Genomic DNA, 22,978 nt, shown 5'->3' with positions numbered 1-22,978 from the left:
CTGTGATAGCGTATCCTTAATGTCAAAAACTAGATATGGTTGATATAAGGCTGAGGTTTTTTCCTAAATTATAATAGCCAGATACTAATAGCAAGCACTGGCAAAGCCAATATGCCTCTCTTCAGGTATGTGTAGGCTGACTGTATAGCCGTGCCAATGCTTGTTGGCAAAGAAAAGAAAAACTTGTTGAAGACGCTGAACAACCTTGTTAAAAAAAAATAGGCAAAATGGCTGCAGAGTCATGGTTCTTCCATGAATTGCCACACGTGTGCATGCAGCGTTTTTTACTTTTAATTTACTTTCCAAGGTTGCGAACAACCATCTAAGAGCAGTAAATAAAAAAGACAATAGTATGTATCCCAGTACCAAATTGCAGCTGTTGGGATCTCCCAAAAAAGCATGTTAGTAGGAAGCAGGGGTCGCGGAGGAGCATCAGACGAGTTCGAGTGGTGAAGGAGTTTGAAAAATAATGCAAAATTGCCAAGCGGGAGGTGGGAACACGAGCAAGGATTGAGGTGGAAGCAACCTGTAGAGTACAATGGGGCAAGGATAAGAGGGGACCAGCAGCATACGAAGGAGAAAGCATGAAGTACTGAAGTTAAAAAGTAGGTCCATGATTGACTGCTGGGGAAGAATGTAAGTCAAGTACTCAAGGAGATGCGTAAAAAAGCTGTGGTCTAGAGAGGAACAAACACAAGACGAGGAAGTAAAGATATCAGATAAACTGTAAGGAAAATTTTACAAGAAAGTTTACCAATGAAAAGCATAGATTTAACCCAAACCTTGCTCTAGTTATTTGTATTGCACAAAACAGGTCTGCTAAAATCTGTCTGTAGGCGACACCCACAAATGGTTGAGGGCAAACTGTTGCACTTTCCAATACTTGTTGAAGATTTAGTGAGATTTTTTTTCTTGCAGGCGCATTGCAAGACTCAATAGCAGACACATCTGTTGTCAGCGGTTGCCCTACTTTTATTCTGGGATATTTGACATGCTTAGTTATTCAGCTCTATCCCACTTTCATGGTTTTAGATTAATTATCTGGTGGAAACATAATTATTCCTGAACTTGGATCATATGCAAGCCTGGCCACTATCACCCATATTACTTATATTATCTGTTGAGCCCGTGCCCAAATGATTACTGCATGCAGCACAGAAGAAGCTAAATGACTGGAAAACTATACAGGTTTTTGATCATTCTACTCACTTGACCTTTCTGCGTAAGAGATCCATAGGTCAACATACCCCTAATAGTCATGCTAATGCTGTTTCTTGTTGACCAATACCAGTTCAGGTCGAAACGTGTTGGTTTAACTTGTGTGCTTTTATCTTTGAAAATAAAATCGGAATACTCTTTCACTAGTGCGTCTTGGTTTTTGCTGTGCATCTTTTCAGGAAATTAATGGATATGATTTGCATTGTAAGTTGGCTATATTACCTATACTTACCAAGCGTAGTTAAGGAATGTGTGGAAAAGACTGCTGGGTAAAGGATGTTTCCCTACGGGTGGAAGATAAAGTCGATGCCATGTGCATTTACAGCACCTCAAGATGAGTATTACGCCACAAAACATACATTGTTCGGGGCAGAGCACTGCTCCTGTGAAGTCTGCCATTGAACTCCCATTGGAACCGGAAACAACATAAATCTTTGGGTTCTGGTCCTCCAGCCGGATCGCCATGGACTAGAGGGGCTAGGTCGATGCCTGCCACGATCCCATCCAAAGAAACCAAACGGTACCGTGCTCCCACGCCTTCTCAGTGCCGAAAAAAACACACTCGTGTTGAAATCACCACCCTCACGGCTATGTGAAGCTGCACTCAGAGCTGCAGTTGATGCTGAAAGCACCTCAGAAACAGGTTTCTGTGCTGGTCCCCAAGCCCCCTTCGAGGCTGACGTGACATTGTAGAGGAGTCCATCTTTGAAAAACTCTCAGAAGTCCTGGATGCAAAGCAGAAAAAAGTTCTTTGTCCACCCAGACCTGGACAAAACGCTTGCCACATCTCCCAGGATTCATTCGGTACCCCAAAATGCACTAACTAGCCTTAGAGGGAGGATTAGATATCTACGCTTTTATACTATTGAGGTCCTAAAAGGGTTAGGGATTCAGCCACCAACCCTGTATAATTTCCTCCAGTGCCACCCATACCTCCTCCTCCTTCTCCTCCACCATCACCACCATCACCACTGCCGGCACACTCTCCACCTGAGCCACACAACCCTGAATCTGATCCTGCCATCAGGTATTACCCATCAGACCCTTATGAGGACCCCTTTTGGCCCAAGGAGTGGCAGGATCCCTGGGAAGACCACGTGACAGACCCCAAAGACGACGCAGATCTTACCTTGCCAAGCTGTCCCCACCTGACAATATTACTATTACTGCATTCCAAAGTGAAGCTCCACACAGTTGAGGGCAAAGACGGCTTTCTAGTCAAAATGCAGTCTAAGACTGGGATTGCGGTCCATTACTTCCCAGTGCTTAAGGGCATGGCCAGGTCAGCCTCTGACAACTTCAAGGAGCCATTGAAAGCTGCATTGTAATATGGCATTTCCCTGCAAAGTAACTCTTTAGGGCATGAACGGACAACATGACATGGAACAATGTTGCATAGAATTTAGGAGACAACCAATTGTGTTATAATTATATGCCGTAAAGTACATATTGCTGTATAACATATATATGCAAGAAAAATTATAAGTTATCAATGTTTTTCTTCTGTGAAATGATGCATTAAAAAAATAGCAATAAAAAGATGTTTAAAAAAAAAAAAGAAAAAAAGGATCTATTGAAAGCCAGGGTGGTTAGTCCCAATATGGAGCACAAGTGGAAGCCAGTCAGAGACGCAGCTTATATTCAAGGACATAGTGTCCCTGACACCTTAGTTGTGCACCACCGGTAAAAGGGTTTCTGTACAGACTAATGGACATGACCCTCTGCTGACAAGGAGTCTAAGCAGATGATGCAAAAGGAAAGAGGGTGGCCACACACTGGTGAATCCCCCATTGTGTGGGCATTTCTCCAGGTATTAGCAGTACTACTGGAGGAGATGGAGGAATTGGTATAAAAACATATCCGAGGCCCTTCGAGAAAGTGGATGAAAGTTGTTTGCTGAGGGTAAAATTTCCTGCAATGCTAACATTAGATGCACCCTTCACGCAGTGGATACAGTTGCGAGAAGTATTAACACTATAATCCTCCGAAAGCATGCCTGCCTTAGGGTGTTCGGTCTGAGGTACAACAGAACCTCATGAATGCCCCTTTTGGTGTTGAGCATCTGTTCGGCGCCCAAGTTGAGCATATGCTCAAAGATGGTAACAGACTCTGACTTCATCAAGTCCATGGGGGTCCTGCAGTCTCCCAGTCCCACATCTTCTTTGCAGGAGCAGCAAGGGAGTGGAGTTTCCAGAGGTCAGAGACACCCCTACCCCTTCCTTAGCCCCCCACCCCCCCCCCACTCCAACAGTCCTTTCAGGATCTCAGTTGCCAACAGCCTTCCAAAGGGGAGCCTGTGGGGGAAATGGGCGCGGAAAAGGCAGAAATGGCTCCACAGGGGGCTTCTCTTTTGCAAAGCATTTACTCCCTCTCCCTTCACCCCAGCCACATCATACCTTTTGTGGGAAGATTGAGGAACATCCTAGGGCAATGGTAAAGCATCACCTCAGACCAGTGGGACCTCTCCATTGTGCAGGAAGGGTACAGCCTCCAATTTTACACAGCCTCTCTCAACATCCATGTAACCAGCACATACTGAGTTCAGACTGTGCTCACCTTCTTGAGGAAGAGGTTCTGGTGCTCCTACAAAAGGGTGCAGTAGTACCAGTACCTGCACACAAATGCGGTGTGAAGTGCATTATCGGTCATTTTTAATTCCCAAGAAGGATGTCTCTCTCAGGCTGATCCTTGACCTCAGGCCTTTGAGCAGGTTCATCCTCTCCTATGCAGAACACTGTCATATGGTCAGTCTACAAGACATTATCCCGCTGTTACGAGAACGCAACATCATATCAGTGCCAAATCTGAGAGATACACACTTTCATAACTCCATCTAGCGCATCACCAATACCTTTGACTTGTGGTAAGTGGGCAACATTGCCATTTCCAGGTGTTACTCTTTGGAGTCATCATGGCTCCAAGGGCTTTTTTAAAGGGCCTAGTGGTGTTGGCAACACATCTGCACTGAAATACCATACACGTCTGTCTGTACTTAGATGAGTGGCTGAAAAGCAGCAACAAACTGTAGTTCATAGCATGAGCTCCAACAGCAGTTCATCTAATTGACAGACTACCTTTTACCATCAATGCAAAATAAATTGCATCATCAGCTGTAGCATATTCCGCCCTTCATTTGTTCAGTCCTGAATGCGGTAACAGGCAAAGTTTACCGCAGCCAACCAACAGATGGCATTCCAACAGCTGCTGCCTGTTTCTCAGACACCATCATATTACTATTTGATCTGTCATTGAACTGTTGGGTATGATGGCTTTATGCAGAGCAATTGAACCATGTGCCAGGTTGCATGTGTGACCTTTGTAAGAATTCCTCTCAAGCCAGTGGGCACAAGTAGAAGGGCACTGGGATGTTCCAACGTTGGTAACATCCCGGTCCCAGAACACACCACTTTGGTGGAATCTGTTGCTTGACAGTCTCTTTTTAGACCCTCTTCTACTGGTGAGAGGTTACAGATGCCTATCTCATTGGTTGGGGAGCTCACTTCTCCAAAAGGACGCCAAATAAACTACCTGAAGCTTCAAGCCATTGGACTAGAACTGAAAGAGTTCCACCGTCTTCAGTGAAGAAAACAATACTCAGCAAGAAAGACAACATGATAGCCATGTTCTACATCCAGAAGTGGGGCAGGACTCGCTCTCCCCAGGTCTCTGTGTTAGCTCAGGAGATTTCGCACTGGACAAATCGCATCAACAGTCACCTGTTCACAGAATATTTGCTGGGAGTGGAGAGCGACTTTGCGGACCTGCTCAGCAGGACCCATCTACAAGTCCACGAGTGGAAACTCCACCCTCAAGTCCTCGACAGGTACTTTCAAAGGTGGGGAGCAAATCGACCTGTTCGCCATTCCTGAAAACGCAAAATGCCAAAACTTCGCTTCCAGGGCAATGCACTGTGGATTAACTGGTCAGGGATATTTGCCTGCACTTTTCTGCCTTTCCTCTCATTCTGTATGTGGTGAGGCAGATGAGTCCGGTGTCCATGATTCTCATCCTAGTTGCACCAATTTGGGCGAGACGAGCCTGGTAATGTGTACTCCTAGAGATGTCAATCAATCCTCGCAAGAAGATTTCTCACACACCAGACTTTTTCCCTCAACATCATGATCAGCTTAGACATCCACATCCCAAACAGCTCAAATTAGCAGTTTGGCACCAGAGGTCAAAAGTTGGTTACCTAAATCTGCTAGAGGAATGGTTATCCTGCTGGAGGTGTGAAACCCACTACCTGCGCCTCTTATGTCGCTAAGTGGGAAACGTTCATGCATCACTGCATCTCAGCACAGTTATATTTTTCCAAATTCTTCCCTGTTTAGAATACCAGTCATTTAAACCTCTATGGACAGTTTAAAGAGGGCAACACTCAGAAAGAGGCCTCCTTAACATTATGGAACTGTAGTCATAAATCTGTGAATGCGAGTTTTTGTAGGCCATTTTTTGTAAATAACCGGTTTCATTTGTCCACATTGTATTGATAGATGGCAGTCTTCCAAACGTTTGTGGTGTATGTATGGACTGTGGAATGGGAGGGAGAGGGATTTGGTGGAAGTTTTTTTATTATGTGCAGAGCGGAACTGCATCAAGGGCACTGGACATAGTGGTAAAATGCATTGAATGTATGTTTCAATTATGTCTGCTTTTATATGTGCGGTGATGTCTGCTTTTATTCTTTACAATGGACAATAAAGTAAAAGTCTAATGGTTAAAAAAAGCACACTTGGCCAGTGGAACAATTTGGATGCTGAGATTCAAAGCAGTCTATGAATGTAAGGGTCTAAGACACCAAGATACCTTACAGCTTCCAGTGAGAGTTTAGTGAGAAAACAGCAAGTTGCACCAAATGTATGAAGGTCGGCTTTCTTCAGTGCACACAATGACATAGAACCAGATAAGATAACAGGGCATGTATTGCGATAAGGGCGCACATTCCCTGTTTGCGCCACAGCACACCTTAAAACAGATGCGGCGGGCGCAAACTGTCAATGCGATGCCTTGGAGGCAGCCGTGAACTCACGCTGCAGGAGGGCTGCGCATTCAAGTGAAATACGGAGCAGCTGCCTCCCAGCCTCTCTGTGTTTCACAGTGCAGTCGGCAACCCGCTTGCACTTTCTAGAGGGATTCTAATCCCTGTGAGTGACTGTACTTGCCTGCAAGAGGATGTCTGAGAGTGCCATGGGACCCCCTTTCACCCTTGAGAGGGCTGCCCTCCGGGGGACCATCTTTCTGTGGTGCACTATTGGTGCACAACCTGACTGCTTTTTAGGTCGAGCTATTCGATGCGCATGCGCATCGAGCTTGCGAGCATATAGGGCTTTAAACAAACTTTAACTTACTGGGCGATTTGGTGCTGTGCCCGTGGCTTTTAGGTCAATGCGCAAGCGCATTGACCTAAAATGCGCGTGCACAACACCAAATCGCCGTCTGTTCCCTCAGGCCCACTCCTCCCACACCTTTGAAGCGAAGCTTAGCTTCACTTCAAAGGCCCCTGCTGCTTTCACACCCTCTCCCCACTCCGCCCCCTCCCCTGCCCGCCGTGTCGCATTTCTCCCCGCCCCCCCCCCACTTCTCTGCCTTCAATCCGTCTTGAAAAGAAGATTAACAAGGAGATAATTTACTTTGGGTCAAGCCTTTAGTGGATTGTCAACAGGACCGATGCCCATTGGAAATAAGGTTGCGATTATTATGATGTTCAACTCTTGGAAAAGTAAGTCTTATCCTCTTAAACTTAGTTTTTCAGAAACCTGTCCCGTCAGTTCCTGCATCTCATGTAAATAGTCAGACCGGAAGAGATTTCAGAATGACTGATCATTTTATACAAAGATTTCAGACAAGGCCACAACGACGTTTTCCTTTTTTGAACTTCTATAGCTTACAGCAGGATTTGAGTGTTGCTCGTTCCACGTACAAAACTATATTAGAGGCCAATAGGGCTTTCTGCTTCTATTCTGAAAATTCCTACCTCACGTGTGAAATATCTGTCTAGCGCTAGATTTCACATGCGTGGGCTAGTTTCTGATCCGTGTTTCTGAAAGGTTTCTGTAGTTTTTCACCTACTCTGTGCAATATACTTTCTAGGTAGTGTGGTTTAACAGCTTTGAGGCTGTAGGCAGACAACATATCGAATTAAGCTAATTTAAGTGTTTTTCTTTCTTCTTGTTTTCAACATCGGACCCCGCAACTTAATAACCAAAATCTCTTTAGATTTTAAGTATATGCAGTGCTTTAAGTGGGATGAAAAACTGGGGAGGGGGCTCTCATAGCAACGTGGCCGCTGTAATTAAGGGCGTGGATTAAAATAATTAAATTAAAAATCTGTGCTTCGCCTAGTGTGCTGCCCCACTGGTATTTTGCTGCTTCTGTCCAGTCACTCAGATATATAACACAACAGGTAATATTACGCCTTCAACAAGCCAGGACTATTGGCTTTGTCAACAGTTGTAAGTTGCACAAGATAAATAAGCAACAACTATGGCATTGTTGTATATAATATGAAAAATACTACTCGCTCTTGTGGGCGAGGTTGTGGCGTAAGGCTAGAGCAGCCGACCTTCCAGCTGAGAAAATAGGTTCGAGTCAACGTCCTGTAGATAAAATAATATGCCCTCGTGTAATGTAACTGCTGCTCTTGTAAAGTGTTCCAAGTTCACACGATGTAAAACTGAAAACAACGAGTCTTTTTTTTTAAGTTACATTAAAAGCAGTGACGGGTTGTACTATTGCAGAGCTGAGGGGTCTTGTTTACCCTGAGGATAAAAATGGAGATCCCGATAGGGACCCGTCTGGTCATCTGATTTTAAAAACTGTGGTTGCTGAGCACCGGCAGGACCCGGCCCACTTAAAGCCCTGAGTATATGTACAACGGATTTCGCATGGGCAGAAAAGACAGACAAGCCTGACATACCCAAGGCATTCGCCTGTCCACGTCCGAGGTCGTTTTCCCAGCCGAAAGGAGGGACACGCTTTTGTAGACTCAGTTGTGGTGCATAGTGTGTGAAGTGGACAGTGGTCCGTCACCCCAATGCTGTTGGGCGCAGCACGGCTTCTGGAAGCATTCATTACTGAAACAAAAGACAGACTAGGAGCCGCAGAGAAATACACCGCCTCGTCCTCGCGCACTAGGCAAACTGATTCCTAATGGAAAGTGACAAACATATGACACAGTGACAAATGTGTCTTTGGTGGTTTACTTTGATTACTTGGTGCTCCGTGGCCTTTCGTGGCTTCTGTCATGGGTGAAGCAAGCCATGTTCTGTTAAAGGTGTTTTGCACATTGCACGTGATATGCATTTGTATCGATGCACGTGATATGCATTTGTATCGATGCACGTGATATGCATTTGTATCGATGCACGTGATATGCATTTGTTTTGATGCACGTGATATGCATTTGTATCGATGCACGTGATATGCATTTGTTTTGATGCACGTGATATGCATTTGTTTTGATGCACGTGATATGCATTTGTATCGATGCGGGTATGTGCTGGGAAAGATATGTTAAAGGGGTTAGAGTGGCTTCTGCAGCAATAGGCGTGCGAACAAACCTCTAGGTCACAGGTTTTGTGTAAGCCAGAGCAGCCTTTCTTCTTTCGAATAAGAGGGTCATGTTCAGTAATCTTAATGCTTCTTTTGTAACGTCAACACCTCTCACCCTCCCTTTCGCCTCACGTCATTCTCTCTTGTGGGTAGTACACAAAGTAAATAACAATACCTAAGAGAACAAAGTTGTAGCGCAAAGGACACGAGTGCTGTGTGTCAGATTTTACCGAGTGTTTCATGAGACAGACTTCTGGCAGGCTGAATCATTCTGCAAGGCAGCAGTGAATGACGTTGGAGACTTCAAGTCACATAGCACGAAATTCACGTTTACTGTCAACAAGGTGCAGGAGGAAATCTTAGAATCCAGCACATTTGGAGGAAAAATGCATTTACGTCCTTTGCACAAAATGCATGTAAACAATATACTTCCAGATTCATCAATGTCCCGATTTGCGAGTCCTTAATAGCGATTATTAAGGAATCGCTATTAATGACTCGCAAAACGGGATTTATGTAGAAATCGCAATATTATTTGCGATTTCTACAGCTTCCTTATTTGCGATTAGCAAATTGCTAATCGCAAATAAGGAATGACTCCCCATTCATTCCTATGGGCCCATAGGAATGAATGGGAGCTAATCGCAAATAAAGATGCGATTTCAAGGGTGCCAGGGGTGTCCACAGCACACCCTGTAGCACCCCTGAAATGCAAATGTAGACTGATGTTGCGCACACATGTCCAAAGGACGTGTGTGTGTAACATACAACTTAGACAAGTGCACTAAAGTGCATTTTTCTAAGTTTTCGCTATTTACCACAAAGTCAGACTTCGTGGTAAATAGCGGCCAAAAATAGCGATTTCGCAATTCAAAAATGGTTCATGAATTGTATTTAAGGAATCTCAAATAGAGAATCCTTAAATGCAAATCCTCGCAATTTAGCGATTTCGCAATTTGCGATTTTTGCATTTGGGATGATGAATCCCAAATGCAAAAATTGCGCTCGCAAAGGGCCAGATTCTCAGAATCTGTCCCTTTGCGAGCCGATTTTACAATGATGAATCTGGCTGATAGTGATCATTGCCATCTCAAACATGAAGACGCAAGGGCTTTCAACACTGCCCAATGTACAGCTTCTTTAGAAAACGCCTAATGCACCTGGTCAGTGGTCCCTCAAATTTGCTCACCAACCATTGACATGTGCTAGCAGGACTGTGCATAGACCCATGAAATTGGTATGAAACTCCATCAACGGTACTAGTGGCCAGTGCATGGTATTGACATGACGACCCGCTGGAGGCAGTGTGTGTTACAACACACTCCAGCCCAGTAGTGTAGCTATTTTGTGATGGACTCTAGTGCAGCAAAAAGTATAGACCCTCTGACTATTGTTTAATACAGCAATAATCCGAATTTGGTGGGCCTCAGTGCCGCTGTACCAATCGAAGTCCACTCCTCTGCAGGTGAAGACCGCAACTAATGCAAAGTTCTTTCTCCCTACTTCCGCTAATCGTCTCTGAAGGAGACCGTGGAACCCTGCATACTTAATCTTTACCTAAAAAAAAAAAATCTTTACCTAAATCTCTACTGTATACAGACCTATCGGTTGAGCGACATTTTTAAAACCTCTCACAAGGCACAATATCAAATGTTCCTACAGCAAAAGAAATGTGTCAATCCGTACTCCAGTAAGGTGCTCTTCATTATACCTATGGAAACTGATGTTTAAATGCCAATCAGAACCCCCAGAATGATTCTTGAATTTCAGCTGTTTCAATAGAAAAATTTGAGCATCCATATTGTATATGCAAGGCGAGGGCAGTGTGAGGAGATTTCATCTTCATCCAAACCTTAAAAATGGATACTTCACGGTAAACCTACAACGCAAGCTGTCTGTTTGCAAAAAAACGATTTTGCAAAAAAACGATTGTGGGATTACCCAAAATTTACGATGGTTTGCCAATACCGGCTAGGGAAACGGTGGCTAAATTCGAACCGCTAGGATCTTGCACCGCATCCACCACCACCACATCCACCACCACCACATCCACCACCACATCCACCACCGCATCCACCACCGCATCCACCACCACCTCATCCACCACCTCATCCACCACCTCATCCACCACCTCATCCACCACCTCATCCACCACCTCATCCACCACCGCATCCACCACCGCATCCACCACCACCGCATCCACCACCACTACATCCACCACACCCACCACCATCACTTCCACCACCACTGCATCCACCATCACCACCACATCCACCATCACATCCACCACCACCACCACATCCACCATCACATCCACCACCACCACCACATCCACCACCACATCCACCACCACATCCACATCCACCATGAAATCCACCACCACATCCACCACCACCACCACCACCACCACATCCACCACCACCACCACATCCACCACCACCACATCCACCACCACTTCATCCACCACCACTTCCACCGCATCCACCACCACATCCACCACCACATCCACCACCAGCACCCCACCGCATCCACCACCACATCCACCACCAGCACCACATCCACCACCAGCACCACATCCACCACCAGCACCACATCCACCACCACCACCACATCCACCACCACCACCACCACATCCACCGCATCCACCACCACCACCACATCCACAACCACATCCACCACCACCGCATCCACCACCACCACATCCACCACCACATCCACCACCACATCCACCGCATCCACCACCGCATCCACAACCACCACATCCACCACCCCATCCACTACAACCACCACCCCATCCACTACAACCACCACCCCATCCACCACCACCGCATCCACCACCACCACCGCATCCACCACATCCACCGCATCCTCCACCACCACCACCACCACATCCACCGCATCCACCACCACATCCACCATCACCACCACATCCACCACCACTTCACCACCGCATCCACCACCACTTCACCACCGCATCCACCACCACCACATCCACCATCACATCCACATCCACATCCACCATCACATCCACCACCACATCCACATCCACCACATCCACCACTGCCACATCCACCACCGCCACATCCACCACCACCACATCCACCACCACCACATCCACCACCACCACCGCATCCACCACCGCATCCACCACATCCACCACCGCATCCACCACATCCACCACCACATCCACCACCACATCCACCACCACATCCACCACCACATCCACCACCACATCCACCACCACATCCACCACCGCATCCACCACCACCACATCCACCACACCCACCACCATCACTTCCACCACACCCACCACCATCACTTCCACCACCACATCCACCACCACTTTCACCACATCCACAACCACCACATCCACCACCACCACATCCACCACATCACCACCACACCCACCATCACCACCACATCCACCATCACCACCACATCCACCATCACATCCACCATCACCACCACATCCACCATCACATCCACCGCCACATCCACCACCACTGCATCTACCACCACCGCATGCACCACCACGACCACAGCCACCACCACTACATCCACCACCACATCCACTACAACCACCACCACCACATCCACTACAACCACCACCACCACATCCACCACCACCGCATCCACCACCGCATCCACCACCGCATCCACCACCGCATCCACCACCACATCCACCACCACATCCACATCCACCACCACCACCACCACCACATCCACCACCACATCCACCACTTCCACCGCATCCACCACCGCATCCACCACCACCACCGCATCCACCACATCCACCGCATCCTCCACCACCACCACCACATCCACCGCATCCACCACCACATCCACCGCATCCACCACCACATCCACCATCACCACCACATCCACCACCACGATATCCACCACCACTTCACCACATCCACCATCACATCCACAGCCACATCCACCACCGCATCCACAGCCACATCCACCACCACATCCACCACCGCCACATCCACCACCGCCACATCCACCACCGCCACATCCACCACCGCCACATCCACCACCGCCACATCCACCACCGCCACATCCACCACCGCCACATCCACCACCGCCACATCCACCACATCCACCACCACCACCGCATCCACCACCACCGCATCCACCACCACCGCATCCACCACCACCGCATCCACCACCACATCCACCACCTCATCCACCACCGCATCCACCACCGCATCCACCACCACCACATCCACCACACCCACCACCATCACTTCCACCACACCCACCACCATCACTTCCACCACCACATCCACAACCACCACATCCACCACCACCACATCCACCACATCACCACCACATCCACCATCACCACCACATCCACCATCACATCCACCACCCCACCACATCCACCATCACCTCCACATCCACCATGACATCCACCGCCACATCCACCACCACTGCATCTACCACCACCGCATGCACCACCACGACCACACCCACCACCACATCCACTACAACCACCACCACCACATCCACTACAACCACCACCACATCCACTACAACCACCACCACCACATCCACTACAACCACCACCACCGCATCCACCACCGCATCCACCACCACATCCACCACCACATCCACATCCACCATCACATCCACCACCACATCCACCACCACATCCACCACTTCCACCGCATCCACCACCGTATCACCACCACCACATCCACCACCACATCCACCACCACATCCACCACCACATCCACCACCACATCCACCACCACATCCACCACCACCTCATCCACCACCGCCTCATCCACCACCACCTCATCCACCACCGCATCCACCACCACTACATCCACCACACCCACCACCATCACTTCCACCACACCCACCACCATCACTTCCACCACCACCGCATCCACCATCACCACCACATCCACCATCACATCCACCACCACCACCACATCCACCACATCCACCACCACATCCACCACATCCAACACCACATCCACCATCACCTCCACATCCACCATGAAATCCACCACCACATCCACCACCACATCCACCACCACATCCACCACCACCGCCACATCCACCACCACTTCCACCGCATCCACCACCACCACATCCACCACCACCACATCCACCACCACCACCACCACATCCACCACCGCATCCACCACCACCACATCCACCAGCTCATTCACCACCTCATCCGCCACCTCATCCACCACCTCATCAACCACCGCATCCACCACCACCACATCCACCACACCCACCACCATCACTTCCACCACCACTTTCACCACATCCACCACCACCACATCCACCACATCCACCACCTCCACCCCATCCACCCCATCCACCACCTCCACCCCATCCACCAACACCACCACATCCACCCCACATCCACCACCACATCCACGATTACCACCACCACCCCATCCACCACCACCATATCCCCCAGATCCACCACCACCACATCTATATGTGTGTGGCTCTGTGTGTGTGTAGGTGCAAATGCAATGTTCTTGGATTTTCGTCACAATAAAATACACTGAACATAATCTTCACAAAAGTTATTTACAAACGTTTAAGCTATTGCCATTATAAATTACAATAACTTTTATTTAAGTATTAATTATTTACAAAATCAAAAGCCATTGTTATTTGTAATATCAAGACATCTAAGTCACGTAAATACAACACACATTGTATTACAAATGCTATAGGTGTCACATTTGCAAAAGTTTAAACTATTGACATTGTAACTGACAAAGCTATTAATTTTGCTACTTTCAAAACCAACACATAAATACAAAAAGTGTCATTTACAATACCAATAGCTAAAACTTTCCTAATGCGAGACCTATTGCATTTCCAATGCTTGTTTGCCTTTGTGCCCGCATCCGTACTGCGGCGCGGGACGAGAGGCAAGAGATTCCCTCATTTGCTACATGAGAACACACCCCTATGCAAACGAGGGAATGCCTTCTTGTAAAAGCGCTGGTGCCACATGTGCACCAGCACTATCAGTATTACAGAAGGGGCCACATAAGCGTGTGTGACCCCTTCTGTAATACGAAAGTGCCCCATGTATGCACAAAACGAGTCACGGGTCACTTTCTGTAATACATTCCCAGGTTTGTTCCACACGCTGGTTGGAACAGAGCTTTGTGAGTGTTGGCTTGGCATTTTGTTCTTTTGAGTCCCTTGATCACTTTGCATGAAAGGACAGCGCAGTGAGCTAGGTTCACATTTGCCCTAGATTTGTGGCTGGGGTGGCGACACACTGCAGTGCATTAGGACACTTGATATATTGACACAGTGAGTCCTAGCATGACTCTCCATCACAAGGTTAGCTGATAATGGCGTGTGTAATCTAGAACATAGTTGTCAGCTGAATTTATCGAATTATTTCAGGTTACAATGCTAATTACTCTATATAGGCCTTATGCAAATCCAAGAGAAAAACAAAACCAAAGGTTGGGGTAAAAATAAATTATTTTAATAATTTAAGTTGCATTCATAAGTGCCCCATTTCAATACATACTTTACAAATTTGGTATTTTCACTTAACGGCGCATCAAAGCAAGGTGATATTGTGAAGTTGGGTGCAGTGATCTATCGTGCAGTTGTGATCAGTGACTTATATACAAGTGAGAGAACGAGGGAAGGGGGTAGGATGTTTGGCCAAATGAATGTTCAATTGGAGTAATTCGTTTTAGCCACAATGTTTGGCAGGTTCTCTGGAATACTCTCTGTTGGTCCAAGGGTTTGTCGACGTTTCAACCCTAGTACAGCCCGATTCACTGGTCAGAGCGGGTCTTCATCAGGACGGGGAGGTGCGGGAGGGGTGATGTCGCCTCTGGGGACCCAAAGGGGTCGCACCGAGACTTGACTTGTGCTGAATCTTGTGTGCAAATTGCTTTAATTTCCAACGGGGACGGGATTCCCTAGTCCAGGGGTAGATAGCTCATACAATTCCTTCTAGAGCGTCTCCTTACGTTCCCAAGCAATTTTTAATCGCGCTGTCACGGGTAGCTTCCTCACGTTAACAGGCCGCCTTCAAACTGACTAATTAGTATGCAAATATTGGATTTGCATAAGGCCTATATAGAGTAATTTGCATTGTAACCCGAAATCATTCTGTGAATGTAATTCCTTAAGTTTGAATTACTCACTTTTACCCGACGGAACTATTTATATAGAAAAAGCTTTGCCCAGGTTCTGAGGGATACTGGGTTACCCCATAGTATTTTACTGAGCTGAATTTATCGGCCATGTGCTGTCTGTGGGTGAATGGAGTATTCGGCCTTCAGTGCGACCCACCGAGCTATCCTGCCGCCCCTCTCTCCTCTGGACTCGTGTGAATATAATACTAATAAACTGTGCTTGTCAGCTGATGGATTGGATTCCTTGCATAGTGTCAGTACCCTCCATCGGATTGGTCCACAACAATTCCATTGTGTTCATTTTATTTTTGTTGTGAAGTTTGTGTCCGTGTACAAGGTCTGCCCATCAGAGAGCTTTAAACAAAAGCAAGAGGAATGTATCAGAGACACAAGGCCAAAGAGAATGAAAGAAGCCAAGAGATGGCAATTAACAGAGTGAACGAAAAACCCTCTCCGGGGCACGCGCCGCGTGCCAATTCAAGGGGCAGCAGAGCAAAGTGTGGCAGATGCTTGTAAAGCAGAAGTCTAAAAATATTGGTTGCAAATCTAATGCAGTGTATTAACTGAGGAGAGTTCATAACTGTTTCACATTACCGAGATGAGAAGGTTAACAGCTAAGCCAACTCCGTTTCCAGATTTGTTTTTCCAATGCTGCGCCCTAGCGTTCCAAAGAGGAATGGACCGATGAAAAAAGGCAGTCGTAATTTAGTATTGTCGCTTTTAGTTAAAAAACAAACAAACGCATCTTTCATTCGAAATAATTCGGATAACCTACTAACATTGCGCGTGAAGCGCCTATGAGCATCAAGGTGTCGTGTGTCTGCGCTCTGTCTCTCCACAGCAGTACTGAGAATAGTTTAATAGAACACGTCAATAATTGGATGCCATTCATCCCCTGGAAGCTTAAATCTTTACAATATAAGTTTTCTTATAAAATGTACCATACTCATTACTAAAAAGTGTTCATTTTTCATAAAAGAGCATTTTTAAGCACGTCTTCATTATCTCTTATCAGTTACAGTTCTGTTTTAATTTTTAGGACTGCGTTAACCAAGGCCCTTAGATTTCCATAAAATTATATATATAAAATATACTTACTATTATGGGTTTCAGCCCCTCAGCTGTCTTCGTCCATTGTACAGTTAGTTTGTCATTTATACTTTAGTTCCGCCCACCACAACATGTATATGCTGCACAGGCTCAGCCTCTTCAGCCATTGACTTACCTCTTTGATTCACATTTTTTTTTTTTACATAACATTCCCTTAAAACACCTGTTATGGGGTAGGAAGCGCTAAATTAATACACTTCCAGTCAGAAGCACAGACTTCGTACCTCAGTTGTTAACTCTTTGCACTACCACTCAAAAATAATACATCTTTGTCGCCACAAAGCTTCCAGTAATTCGATCAATGAAAGCCAGTACCGGCTCCCAGGCATCCTTTACATTTGCAGATTACCTCAAAGCGCACATTTACATTTCTTCCAGGCACAGACACCCTGGCAGAAAGGCTTGTTTAGCTGTCTGCCCAGCTTCGGTTTCACAGCGCAGGGGACTCCCTGAATGACACTTCAGCTGATATCTTAATTAACTGTCCTGGGATGGTTGTCGCTTTACAAAATGTAGGGGAATAATTTTTCAAAAATCAAAAAAGTAGGGGCACATCGTGCACCTCTGATTCCGCCCACTTCGACCTTTGCTTCTCGCCATTTTCTTTACTCCTTACTTTAACTCCCCACTACGTACGTCAGCAGTGTTGCCTTGCTTCCCACAAGAAACAAGACAATAAACTCTTCCTGCAGACTTGAATTGCAAATTGACCTTGTTATAGTGTTGAAGCTTTGACCATTCTCTTCAATATTCCAAGGCTCCTGTGGAGGGTTAGTGAATAAGAGCTTAATAGAAGAGAATAGAGTGAGTATTCAGCTGTATGGGAGGTGAAAGCACAGATCAGTACTGCTGTGTTTATGATAAGGGGTTGCAAAATCTACAAATCGTCCTCCTGAAGGTTTTATTAGACTTGTCCTACTTCAGGATGTTTAAGCAGTTGAGGAAATTACACACAAAAAACACGTTTTAAATTTAGGAAAACGTGTATGATTCTGCCAGAAAAAAATGGTTTTGCAGGGGAAATTATTTGCTAAATCCTTTTGTGTGTTTAGTGGCTCCTTGTTGCTCTGAATGAATGGATTGCTTAAGAAAATCCATACAGTTTTGTCTGGTGAATTTGCAGTGAATGTATTCTAGAGAAATAAAGCAAAGGTGTGTGGTGTTCAGAGACTGTTCTGAATCTCTACCAGACAGGGGCTTGTGGCATTAAGGTAAATCAGAGGTCACATCCTAATAAACTTATTTGCACATTTAAAGATTTGGACGATAAAGGAGTTAATGCCAAATATTTACTTAGTAGAATTTCTCTTCTTTCCTTGCAATATTAAACATGTATAGTTCTTCATCACAACTGAATTTTTTCACACGCGCAGTAGGAGTATATTCCTTAAATAAATATATGCCCAAGTCTTATAGTTTTTTGCAGAATGTCTATTGTGATTTCTTCCTCATCTAGTCTTGCAGAATAACTCCAGTGATGGAATCAAGCATCATAAACCATATCACCATAACCATTATACCATAAACCTATAACTGTTATCCTGCCTTTTCGTTGGGGGTAGAGCTTTTCAAAAAAAGGTGATGGAGCTTTAAGGTTTTTCTTCTTTCGTCTTTATTTCCTTTTCTGCCTTTTTCTCTCTTGCATTTGGTCAATCTGATCCTGAAAAATAAGTCCCGGTGCCCACTACTACAACCACCTGTACATGTTAAGCACTAGTCACAATACGCCTGGCTTGGACTATTGTGAAGGGGTGAATCTCTTCTCAGCTCTATTTGATTTCTATGCATTTGTTAGCACCTGTTATTATTGTGATATATCTCTCTATTGATTAGTTTTCCCTGTAATTTGGAGCAACACATGTTGGGAAACTGTTAATTTAACATTTTCTTTCATGTTGACCGGTCTGCTGTAGACATCCCCAGTTTGGACCAAGACCAGAAACTCAGCCAGTGGGTTTCTGCGTGTAAATGTAAATGTATTGGCATTTATATAGCGCACTACTTACCCGTAGGGTCCCAAGGCGCTTCGACCGCTGCGAAACCCTTCCTGGCTTCCCTGAGAGATGGTCCCTTAATGGGTATCTCCAGGGTGAGACCAGGCATCCCCGGCGGTCTGGTGGGGCCGTTAGTGAAGATGAGGCAAGCTAATGCCCAGAGTTGCCGAGTGTGATCGCTGATCAGAGTGGGCACCGAGGAGAGAGAATTATCGAGTCCGCTGACCCTGGTCCAGAAACCTGCCGCGCCGGGAATCGAACCCTGGTCCCGGGCCGTCCTCTGCTCTCGGGTCTGCCGCCTCTAACCAGTGAGCCACACTACTTCACCGTGCCCACATTTCTTCTTACATTTCCTGTGATCCATCCCGGTAGTTAGTTTGGAGGGGGACTCTAATGGAAATATGCACCAGGACAGGCAACTTGTGGTCATATGAAGGGATTAAACACCTGATTCTGTTTTTCTTTGTACGTTTTCCTGCATTTTCCCCACATGTTTCTGACTTCCTGCACAACATCTGTTTCATGTTTTGGAATATCATTTTGTAAAACCATCGTCACATCTCAGCGACATGCAGATTAGACTCCTATGCAAAAGCAAACCAGTTAGAAGCAGAAGTAGTGAAGGAAGGGGGAGGATCCCAGAGAGGAGGCAGTGGAGGAGAATGAAAGCAATACTGTGGGCTTCCCAATGGCTCATCTGAGTTTTTTTAATGGGCCAAGAACCACAGGACTAGAAAATAATACACGTGGGCATCCTTTTCTGTGAAAAAAAAAGTGCTATTCATTTCTTGCAAACCTATACCTTAGACACTTGATGTGTGCAATTTGTCTTGAAGGGTTCACTTTGATGAGCCCTTTTTCATTTCTTCCCTTTGTGCTGAATGTAGTTGGTCTTTAATCTGTCTAATAATGTAAATATAAGCAGAGATCTACAAATTGTATCTTTCTATTTTTAGACATTGTTGGGTTTCCCCAATTCCTAAAGAGGAAGATTGTTCACTACATTGACTGCTCATACTTTGTTGATGTTCTATTCTAGATTGCTTTTGTTTTATGATATACTGTTCTTTCAAGTGCTGCGTGGAGTGGCATTAAAGGAATAATGCATAATGGTAGCCTTCAGTCTTGTAATGAAATTGTTTTATGGTCCTCCCTTATGATGGTGTGTGGGGAGTGATGGCCTGTCATTTGTTTGTGTAGGGAGACTTTAGTGTATCTAATGCTTTTTTGAGAGGGTGTAGCACATTCTATACCTGATCAATTTGGACTTGCACTCTATAAGCATTAGATTGGTAGCCTTTGCCTATGCAACAAAATTGGTCTGTTTTGCAATACCTTTGGAGATCGGGTAGTTTTCTAAATCTGCCTCTATTTTAATGAACTCCTTATTCATTCTAAGGTGTATTCCTTCTTAAATATATCTCATTATTTGATTTACAAGTGATAAGTCCTTCTAATTTAAAGGGACGGGGAGTGGTTCAGATATATACAGTATTCTTGGAAGGAGGTTTGTTTTTATCTTGTCACTACTCCCTTTCAGAGAAAGTGGCAGCGGGGGAGTGTTGCTGGCTTCATAGAGAGTCTGACTCACTTGATTATACTTGGATATCTACATCTGGATTTGCATGAGGATCCTCCTGCCCTGGGTCGGCCTTACATGAACTTGTCCTCCTGCTCTACTTTCTTTGTCGCTCCTAACAACATTCACTCCATTTTGCTTGTGTTGATTTTACCAATGGTCACACAATTTGCATTGATCATTGTCCTCAGTCATGAATATGTGATGCTCTGTCCCCATATTTTCTACCTTTTCAAGCATCTCTCTGATCTGATGGTCCTTGCTGCCTACTATTGAAGATGTTTCTCTATGAAATTTGTAAACCTCTTGTGCAATTTGATTTTCTCTGTGACTGCTCTGATTATCTGCAGCTCGGTGTAGTCAAATATGGTTCTTTGTGTCAAGAGCTCAGATGAAATCAATGTGCCTTAAGTAGAACATTGTTTTTTTCCCAATGCTTTTTGCAAATCATTAAATAATTGCTTTGTAAACTATACATTAGTCATCTTGTAGATCGATTTGATGCAACATGAGAATGATCATCCCCTAGTTTCAAAAGTACTGTCCTGTGACCAATACTATCTCCCTGGCCAAGGATTTGGGAATTCTAGTGTTGTACAGTTCAGGGCCTTTAGGAGGAAGAGGGCGAGCTCTGGTACTTTTTTTTAATCGGAAATCTGAGTATACCCGTCTGCAACCGATGCCTCCGATGTAAAGAGCTCTTTAATTACGACTAGTAATTCTTCTAAAGTGAAACTTTTATTTAAGATGTATGCCCATTGAAAACCTCGGTCCCAGCGTGCAAATCCTTGAGAAGTGTTTAGTCTCCCAGAATCTGAGTTTATTGTTCTTCACCAGAGTAAAATTCCCTCTGAAAGTCTCTTCTCTGTGAGCAGGGGCTGACATGGTTTTCCCTTTTTTTGCACACCTGTATGCAAGTGACCGTGCAAGGTTCTACTCCATTGTGAGTTGCTATAGTAGCAACGTTCTTGCTCTTTTGCTCTCCTCTTAGTAACTCTGTTTGAGATGAAGCAAGTACTCTCTATTTGTATCAAGCATTTTTACTTTAGACTTTATCTGATCTAAGCGAGATGTCTTTACTTTCTGACAGTCATTGTTTGTGTTGTAACTCAAGTATTTCATAATTTATTTGCTTTCTTCTTTTGCACTATAACCCTCTTGCCTATACATAGGGTTGACTATTGGAATTTTCATCTATACAGCTTTCAGAATATCCCATAATAATTTAGCCTTCTCTTCCTCAGTGTCAGACGCTAGCGATTAGGCAGTTTCATCCATTCAGTTGCTGCTGGTATAGTTGCTGCCCTACTTAGGCATTTGCATAGTGAAGAACATGTAAATTCCACGATTTCTAACCCAATTAGTGTGGTGCTGATGCTATTGAGGCTAAAGAGTTTCTCTGATCTCATTTACCTTCCTCTAGGTTTTAGACTGTTTTAGAATCTGTGCCCAAAGCCGCCTTTTATGTAAACTAAGATATAATGAAGTTGGTAGTTAATAAAAAAAGGAAATTGTTTATATGCGTTGGATGCATATTTGTGTAGTATCATCGATTTTTCAGCGATTGGGTATTGTCAAGGGTTATAAACGTAAACCTCATATTATGTATAAATTGCTCCATGAGGTCAAGTTTTCTATGGCATAGGATTGTTACCTCTTTTGAATTGCCTCACTTTCCATCTCCTACATATATTTACTCATCAATTCTTTATTTAAGCATATTCCGATTGTCCTATGAATTTCTTGTAATAAGGCCAGATTGCATTTCATCCTCTTCTGCATTGCCAGTCATCTAGATCGTGTTACACCATTATTCAGCCCAGGTATAATCAATGACTTTATTTGAATGTCATTCATTTAGCTCATGATAGTTCCAACTGCACCTTTTTCAGTTCACCTTTTTGCCTTTGTCACTTTCCTCCAGAGTCACCAAAAGCAGGTGTGCCTGAGAAAGAAAATGTTTGGCCAGTGTATGGGATAGTAACATGTAGAAACAAGCATTTGCAATGCAATAGGTCTCGCATTAGGAAAGTTTGAGCTGTTGGTATTGTAAATGACAATTTTTGTATTTATGTATTGGTTTTGAAAATAGCGAAATTAATAGCTTTGTCATTTACAATGCCAATAGCTATAAATTTCGTAAATGTGATACCTATAGAATTTGTAATGCAATATGTGTTGTATTTACGTGACTTAGATGTATTGATATTACAAATAACAATGGCTTTTATTTTTTAAAAATAAGTAATACATAAATAAGTTATTGTAATTTATAATGGCAATAGCTTAAACTTTTGTAAATAACTTTTGTGAAGATTATGTTCAGTGTATTTTATTGTGACGAAAATCTAAGAACAGAAGTGAAATAT

General features: G+C 44.9%; 1 protein-coding gene across 2 annotated transcripts in view; it reads left to right on the top strand.

Moving 5' to 3' along the window:
* The window catches only part of DYM (dymeclin), a 1,096,728-nt gene that overhangs the window by 116,832 nt on the left and 956,918 nt on the right, over window positions 1-22,978 (top strand). The gene's annotated exons all lie outside the window — the stretch shown is intronic.

Source organism: Lissotriton vulgaris, chromosome 3_1, assembly GCF_964263255.1.
Source record: "Lissotriton vulgaris chromosome 3_1, aLisVul1.2, whole genome shotgun sequence".
In the NCBI taxonomy this organism is placed as follows: domain Eukaryota; kingdom Metazoa; phylum Chordata; class Amphibia; order Caudata; family Salamandridae; genus Lissotriton; species Lissotriton vulgaris.
This window is presented reverse-complemented; position numbering and strand designations above follow the sequence as displayed.